Source organism: Manis javanica, chromosome 15 (genome assembly GCF_040802235.1).
Source record: "Manis javanica isolate MJ-LG chromosome 15, MJ_LKY, whole genome shotgun sequence".
Classification (NCBI taxonomy): Eukaryota; Metazoa; Chordata; class Mammalia; order Pholidota; family Manidae; genus Manis; species Manis javanica.
In genome coordinates this window covers 26409974-26419432 of record NC_133170.1, presented here as the reverse complement: position 1 = coordinate 26419432, position 9459 = coordinate 26409974, and positions in this window count along the sequence as shown.

Sequence of the window (9459 nt, the reverse complement as noted above, 5' to 3'; positions counted from 1 at the left end):
ATCCTTTAGTAGTTTCAGCAGAAGTATAGATAGAAGGTTATCAGACAGACTTAAAAGTTGTTTCCTCCAAAATTCTGGGGGAAGGGCAGGGTTGTCAGTAGGAGCCAATGACCTGTAGTACAGCTTAAAATATCTACAGTGTGGACACAGCTAATTTCGTTGGCATGGTGTGAACAAGCCTACGTTTAACCTCAACTTCTCCATCCCATAACCAGCAACAATGGACGTGGCTGCTAAAGTATTAAGATCACCTTCAAGTTCCAAAAGTCTAGAATGTAAGGGCTTGACAGGCAGGTGTGAGCCCTTGTTAACCGTTGTAAGTCCAACACTGAGCATGACATTTGGCTTTTTGTCAGGCTAGGTGTCCTCTGAACTCACTAGAGCTGCGTGCACTTAGAGGGGCACAGGACCCAGAGCCAGGTTTGCTAAAGCCAATTAGCACACTGGGCAAGTCTTTGCCCTGGGTGGTCACCAGGTCAGTTCCCATGCATCCATAAATCCCAGATGTGGAACTCGGGTAACCTGTGCTCATTAAGGCACATCCCCAGTGCACCTCACAGAGGCACAGTTCTGTGGGAGTGTGGTGACAACACCAGCCTTCTTGGGCTTGATCCCACTAAATAAACTAACCATGATGTTTCCAGACTGGAAATAGTGTCAAGGTGAAACTTGCCTGGACTCTGACCACAGCATTTACCTAACAGCTTTGCAGAATTAATACCTCCCATAAGGCCCCTTTCCACCCACATTTCCCACCCATCTGCTGGCCTCTACCCTCCCTTCTAATGACATCTTATGAACAGAACAAAAGCAGTAAGGTGAGGTGGTGGAGAAAAAAAGTTAGAATTCCAGCTTTATCCTTCTGTAATTATTTGATGCTTAACACAATGTAACAGGCATATTTCTTAACCTCTCTGAACCCCAGGTTCATCTTCAGTGAAATAGAGTTAAAACTCACCCCCAATAGTCATTCTTGAAAAAGGATTAAAGATGGAGGCTTGAGAGGAGAGACAGAGGCTTCCTCCTAAAGCTGGATACAATTAGAAAATATAGTTGGTGCAACTAATCCTGAGAGAGCAACAAGAAAGAGGACGGAGTCAGACTGCGCACACCTGGAGAAAAAAGCAGACCTCACCGAATGGCTCCACGGGACCCAAGCCCCTCCCCCACCCCAGCTCACCGGTGGGAGGAAGAGAAACTGAGCAGGGAGGGAGTGGAAGGCCTGGGACTGCTGAATACCTAGCTCCAGAGATCTGCACTGGGAGCACAAACCTACATTTCATGGTGCTTTCATCATACTCTTCTGATTATGTGGTTGAAAAGCTGGGACTGGCGGAGTTCCTGGGGAGACTGGGATTCCGGCTGCTTGTGAAAAGCAGGGATCCATATTCAGCTGCTCTGGGACAAAAGCTTATACCTGTGTGCTTGGCCCACTGATTCAGGCAGTGGAGACGGGCACAGCAGTCGGGAAGCAGGGAACAGCTCTTTCCTCCCCCCAGGCACCAATACTTCTCCCCTGTGACATATGACATTGCTTCAGGGGCTGAGCAGCTCTAGAATAGGGCTTCTGGACAATAGAGGGCACCATAAACAAATATGAAACGCCAAAGAAACCTGGTCCAGAGTAAAATTATTAATACAACTCCTGAGAAAGATTTAAATGATATGGACCTCATGACTCTTCCTGAAAGGGAGTTCAAAATAAAAATCATCAACATGCTAAAGGAGGTATGGAAAGACATGCAAGAACTCAGGAATGAATTCACGTTGGAGGTCCAATCATTGAAGAGCATGATGGAGGGTATTAAAAGCAGGTTGGAGATGGTGAAGGAGACGATAAATGAAATAGAAACAAGAGAAGAGGAATACAAAGAAGCTGAGGCACAGAGAGAAAAAAGGATCTCTAAGAATGAAAGAATATTGAGAGAACTGTGTGACCAATCCAAACGGAGCAATATTCACATTATAGGGATACCAGAAGAAGAAGAGAGAGAGAAAGGGATAGAAAGTGTCTTTGAGGAGGTAGTTGCTGAAAACTTCCCTAATCTGAGAAGGAGATAGTCTCTCAGGCCATAGAGATCCACAGATCTCCCAACACAAGGGACCCAAGGAAGACAACACCAAGACACATAGTAATTAAAATGGGAAAGATCAAGGATAAGGACAGACTGTTAAAAGCAGCCAGAGACAGAAATAAGATCACATACAAAGGAAAGCCCTTCAGGCTAACATCAGACTTCTCAGCAGAAACCTTACAGGCCAGAAGGGAGTGGCATGATGTATTTAATGCCATGAAGCAGAAGGGCCTGGAAACAAGATTACTTTATCCGGAAAGATTATCATTTAAATTTGAAGGAGGGATTCAACAATTTCCAGATAAGCAAAAGCTGAGAGAATTCACCTCCCACAAACCATCTCTACAGTCTATTTTGGAGGGACTGCTATAGATGGAAGTGTTCCTAAGGTTGAATAGCTGTCACCAGAGGTAATAAAACCACAGTAAAGAAAGTAGAACAGCTAATCACTAAGCAAATGCAAAATTAAATTAACTATCCCCAAAGTCAATTAAGGGATAGACAAAAACTACAGAATATGATACCTAATATATAAAGAATGGAGGAGGAAGAAAAAGGAGGAGAAATAGAAAAGGGATAGACAAAAACTACAGAATATGATACCTAATATATAAAGAATGGAGGAGGAAGAAAAAGGAGGAGAAAATAGTAACAGCATACTAAATGAGTTAAGTTAGACTCTTAGATAGCAAGGAAATTAACCATGAACCTTTGGTAACCACGAATCTAAAGCCTGCAATGGCAATAAGTACATACCTATTGATAATCACCCTAAATGTAAATGGACTGAATGCACCAAAAGACATAGAGTCACTGTATGGATAAAAAAAAAAAACAAGACCCAGCTATATGCTGCTTACAAGAGACTCACCTCAAACCCAAAGACATGCACAGACTAAAAGTCAAGGGAAGGAAAAAGATATTTCATGCAAACAACAGGGAGGAAAAAGCAGGTGTTACAGTGCTAGTATCAGACAAAATAGACTTCAAAACAAAGAAAGTAACAAGAGAAAAAGAAGGACATTATATAATGATAAAGGGCTCAGTCCAACAAGAGGATATAACCATTATAAACATATGTGCACCCAACACAGGAGCACCAGCATATGTGAAACAAATACTAACAGAACTAAAGGAGGAAATAGAATGCAATGCATTCATTTTAGGAGACTTCAACACACCACTCACTCCAAAGGACAGATCCAGCAGACAGAAAATAAGTAAGGACACAGAGGCACTGAACAACACACTGGAACAGATGGACCTAATAGACATCTATACAACTCTACATCCAAAAGCAACAGGATACACATTCTTCTCAAGTGCACAAGGAACATTCTCCAGAATAGACCACATTCTGGGCCACAAAAAGAGCCTCAGTAAACTCAGAAAGATTGAAATTCTACCAACCAACTTTTCAGACCACAAAGGTATAAAACTAGAACTAAATTGTACAAAGAAAGCAAAAAGGCCCACAAACACATGGAGGCTTAACGACATGCTCCTAAATAATCAATGGATCAATGACCAAATTAAAATAGAGATCAAGCAATATATGGAAACAAATGACAACAACAACACAAAGCCCCAACTATATTTAAATATGCCCCAGGCATATTTAAAGAAGAAAGAACAAACCCAAATGAATAGTCTAACGTCACAATTATCAAAATTGGAAAAAGAAGAACAAATGAGGCCTAAAGTCAGCAGAAGGAGGGACATAATAAAGATCAGAGAAGAAATAAATAAAATTAAGAAGAATAAAACAATAGAAAAAATCAATGAAACCAAGAGCTGGTTCTTTGAGAAAATAAACCAAATAGATAAGACTCTAGCCAGACTTATAAAGAGAAAAAGAGAATCAACACACATCAAAAGAATCAGAAATGAGAAAGGAAAAACCACGACGGACCCCACAGAAATACAAAGAATTATTAGAGAATACTATGAAAACCTATATGCTAACAAGCTGGAAAACCTAGAAGAAATGGACAACTTCTTAGAAAAATACAACCTTCCAAGACTAACCAAGAAAGAAACACAAAATCTAAACAAACCAATTACCAGCAAAGAAATTGAAGCAGTAATCAAAAAACTACCCAAGAACAAAACCCCTGGGCCAGATGGATTTACCTCAGAATTTTACCAGACACACAGAGAAGACATAATACCCATTCTCCTTAAAGTTTTCCAAAAAATAGAAGAGGAGGGAATACTCCCAAACTCATTCTATGAAGCCAACATCACCCTAATACCAAAACCAGGCAAAGACCCCACAAAAAAGAAAATTACAGACCAATATCCCTGATGAATGTAGAAGCAAAAATACTCAACAAAATATTAGCAAACCGAATTCAAAAATACATCAAAAGGATCATACACCATGACCAAGGGGGATTCATCCCAGGGATTCAAAGATGGTACAACATTCGAAAATCCATCAACATCATCCACCACATCAACAAAAAGAAGGACAAAAACCACATGATCGTCTCCATAGATGTTGAAAAAGCATTTGAAAAAATTCAACATCCATTCATGATAAAAACTCTCAACAAAAAGGGGATAGACGGCAAGTACCTCAACATAAAGGCCATACATGATAAACCCACAGCCAACATCACACTGAACAGTGAGAAGTTGAAAGCTTTTCCTCTGAGATCGGGAACAAGACAGGGATGCCCACTCTCCCCACTGTTATTTAACATAGAACTGGAGGTCCTAGCCACAGCAATTAGACAAAACAAAGAAATACAAGGAATCCGAATTGGCAAAGAAGAAGTTAAACTGTCACTATTTGCAGATGACATGATATTGTGCATAAAAAGCCCTAAAGACTCCACTCCAAAACTACTAGAACTGATATCAGAATAAAGCAAAGTTTCAGGATACAAAATTAATACACAGAAATCTGTGGCTTTCCTATACACTAACAATGAACTAATAGAAAGAGAAATCAGGAAAACAATTCCATTCACAATTGCACCAAAAAGAATAAAATACTTAGGAATAAACCTAACCAAGGAAGTGAAAGACCCATACCCGGAAAACTATAAGACACTCAAGAGAAATTAAAGAGGACACTAACAAATGGAAACTCATTCCATGCTCTTGGCTAGGAAGAATTAATATTGTCAAAATGGCCATCCTGCCCAAAGCAATATACAGATTTGATGCAATCCCTATCAAATTACCAACAGCATTCTTCAATGAACTGGAACAAATACTTCTAAAATTCATATGGAAAACACCAAAGACCCCAAATAGCTAAAGCAATCCTGAGAAGGAAGAATAAAGTTGGGGGGATCTCGCTCCCCAACTTCAAGCTCTACTACAAAGCCACAGTAATCAAGACAATTTGGTACTGGCACAAGAACGGAGCCACAGACCAGTGGAACAGAATAGAGACTCCAGACATTAACCCAAACACATATGGTCTATTAATATACGATAAAGGAGCGATGGACATGCAATGGGGAAATGACAGCCTCTTCAACAGCTGGTGTTGGCAAAACTGGACAGCTCCATGTAAGAGAATGAAACTGGATCACTGTCTAACCCCATACACAAAAGTAAATTTGAAATGGATCAAAGGCCTGAATGTAAGTCATGAAACCATAAAACTCTTAGAAAAAAACATAGGTAATAATCTCTTGTACATAAACATGAGTGGCTTCTTCATGAACATATCTCCCCAGGCAAGGGAAACAAAAGCAAAAATGAACAAGTGGGACTATATCAAGCTGAAAAGCTTCTGTGTAGCAAAGGACACCATCAATAGAACAAAGAGATATCCTACAGTATGGGAGAATATATTCATTAGTAACAGATTCGATAAAGGGTTGACATCCAAAATATTTAAAGAGCTCACTTACCTCAACAAACAAAAAGCAAATAACCCAATTAAAAAATGGGCAGAGGAGCTGAACAGACAGTTCTCCAAAGAAGAAATTCAGATGGCCAACAGACACATGAAAAGATGTTCTACATCGCTAGTCATCAGAGAAATGCAAATTAAAACCACAATGAGATATCACCTCACATCAGTAAGGATCACCACCATGCAAAAGACAAACAACAACAAATGTTGGCGAGGTTGTGGAGAAAGGGGAACCCTCCTACACTGCTAGTGAGAATGTAAATTAGTTCAACCATTGTGGAAAGCAGTGTGGAGGTTCCTCAAAAAGCTCAAAATAGAAATACCATTTGACCCAGGAATCCCACTCCTAGGAATTTACCCTAAGAATGCAGCAGCCCAATTTGAAAAAGACAGATGCACCCCTATGTTTATCGCTGCACTATTTACAATAGCCAAGAAATGGAAGCAACCTAAGTGTCCATCAGTAGATGAATGGATAAAGAAGATGTGGTACATATACACAATGGAATATTATTCAGCCATAGGAAGAAAACAAATCCTACCATTTGCAACAACATGGATGGAGCTAGAGGGTATTATGCTCAGTGAAATAAACCAGGTGGAGAAAGACAGGTACCAAATGATTTTACTCATATGTGGAGTATAAGAACAAAGAAAAACTGATGGAACAGAACAGCAGCAGAATCACAGAACCCAAGAATGGACTAACAGTTACCAAAGGGAAAGGGACTGGGAAGGATGGGTGGGAAGGGAGGGATAAGGTGGAGAAAAAGAAAGGGGGCATTACAATTAGCATGTATAATGTGGGGGGGGACACAGGGAGGGCTGTGCAACACAGAGAAGACAAGTAGTGATTGTACAGCATCTTACTACACTGATGGACAGTGACTATAATGGGTTTTGTCGGGGGGACTTGGTGAAGGGAGGTGTCTAGTAAACATAATGTTCTTCATGTAATTGTAGATTAATGATAACAAAATGAATTTTTAAAAAAACTCACCCCCAAAGTTGTGAGGCAAAGTACCTTGCACAGTGTCTGGAAGACAGGATGCTTGATAAATGTTAAGTCTTCCTTTCCTCTTTGAATGCCAATGACACATGACCTGAGCTACGAGACTGCATGGTCTGGCTCTCTCCTACCTCTCTCCCTCTTGATCACTCTGCTCCAGGCACTGGGCTTCCCATGATTTTTGGACAGCCCAAGCCCATTCCTGCCACAGGCTCTTGCACTAATGGTGCCTTTACTAGATCATTCTCCATCTACTGGACAGCTTGTGCCTTCATTTAATGCAATCTCTGTTCAAATGCATCTCCTCTGATCACAGAGAATGATTCTGTTTTGTAACTAGAGGCAGGATCCTCGTCTCTAGTGGTCACATTTCTGTACCCGGTGTGCTCTCAGAACACCACACAGAGCGGGGATGAGCTTCACTCGGCCAGCAGGAAGGCCCGAGGACAGGTGAGCTCCTAAAACTCAGATCCTCATTAGAGAAAATGAAAGACAAGCTCCACTTTATACCCTACTGCCTCTGGGCCCCTAAACTTGCCCCACAATGGAAGAGGGCAGCAAAGGTACACAGAGAAACTAGACCAGAACCTCAGGGTGGTGTCTAGACCCACCCCTACCCCTCCCACAGCCTCTTCAGTCAGCCGGCACAGTGGTTCCCACATAAAGGCAGCTCACACGGCATTAGAAGATGCTGGAAAGGACCTTATTGGGGCTGTGGCTGCCGAAAGGAAGGTGCATAGCAAGGCACAGTGAGAGGAGCACATGGGCCCTGGATGCCCAGCAGCTGGTGCAGGGGGACAGACAGACAGGCCAGGGCTCTCATGTCAGGTCCTAGGAACAAAGTCCAAGCAAGTGGAGGGCCCAGAGTACCACCATCCTCTGGGAGAGACCCCACCCTGTCTAAGATCCTCTCTCCACCTGCCATTTGCCTTCAGGTTAGATCTAACCTTGCTCAGAGACCTTCTTCCATGGACCAGAGTCCACATGACCCCTGGAGGTATCTCTCCACACTTGCTTACAAAATCTCAGGACAGTGACTGACAGTTCCCGTCCCTTCCACTCCCAGTTCATGTCGACAGAGTGGGCACCTCCCCACCTCATGCCTCTCTCAACAACAACCAGAAGAAACAAGACATCAACAAGATTCCTGTCCAGGCTGGGTCAGCCCCTCCCTAAGCTTCTGCCTACTTACTATAATGTGGGAGGTGTAACAGAACGGCGGCGCCCCCCGCCCATGTCCACCTGGATTTGCCTTTCCTCTATGAAAAGCCCCTGAAAGCCGGGCCTGTGTGTCCCGGTGCCTGGGGTGTCAGGGCCCTTTCTGGGGGCAGGCTGAGGTCAGGCTGGAGGACTCCCCTGAAGCCGAGGACACTCCCAGGACGTCCAAGTCAATGTCGTTGCAGGTGAATTCGAACCCCTGTCCTCAGCAAGCCGGTTCTGAATTATTTGCTTACCCTCAAAGCAGGTAAGCTAAATACCCAACGACAAGGAGGCAACAACGAAGGGGTAGGAATTGGTAACGGGCCACCAAAAGCCGCTGACCAGTCCGCCTCGTTGTCCTACGGCCTCTCTCCTTGATAAACGATGTGTTTCAGAAATTGCCCCGGCGCCCCTCAGCGTCCCTCGGCTTCCTTCCCCCGGGGGAAAGGGGTGAGCGTCCCGCACCTGGCGCTCCAGGTTCACTTGCGGGTCACCAGTCCCAGAGGGCAGGGGTCGGACATCGTCCCTCCCCTCCCAGCCCTTCCTCGCACAACCCGCCAGAGGCCCGGAGCAGGGCGGGCAGGGGACACTCACCACGCAGCCCGGGGACGGCCATGGCGCGGGCACCCGGGACGCGAGGCCGCGCGGCGGGGCAGCTCACTGAGCCCGGGGCGGATTCCGCCGCGGCTCCGCTCCGTCCCGCGCGGCCGCCCCGCCCATGCCAACGCCCCCCGCCCGCGCCGCTCTCCGCGGGCCGCTCGGGTACTGAACGCGCTCGGGTCGGAGGCGCTGAGGGGTCCCCGACCCGGGGAGATGCCGCGCAGCCTGGCTCGGGTGTGAGCGTTCAGCCGGATTAGCTCGGGAGCCGTCTGGCTGCTTAGTCTGCAATCCCGCCCTGGTCAGGGGATTGCCCGGGGCGGCGGCGGCGGGGGACGCCCTCGCACACCTGCGCGCCCTCGGCCGCGCCCCCGGCAGTCCCCACTCTCCCAGAGGTAAAGAGCGCAGCAGTGGAGGAGTAGCGCCTGGGACGGGCGGGCCAGGGAGAGGGGCTGCGAGCGGTGCAGGCGGGGCGCGGCTTGCGGCGCTCCTGGGGAGAGGCTGGGACTGTCTGGGGCCGGGAGACGGGAAGCCGCATGCCAGGGCACGAGAGGAGGGCCATCTCCCCCGAAATGGTTAAGTGCCATTGGTTAGGGATGGAAGGAAACACCTCCAAAGACCACTCTGGATGATGGACTCCGCCCTTCTAAGACGCCCTGAAGCTAAACAAGCTCATTAACACCAGGGACCCCAAAATG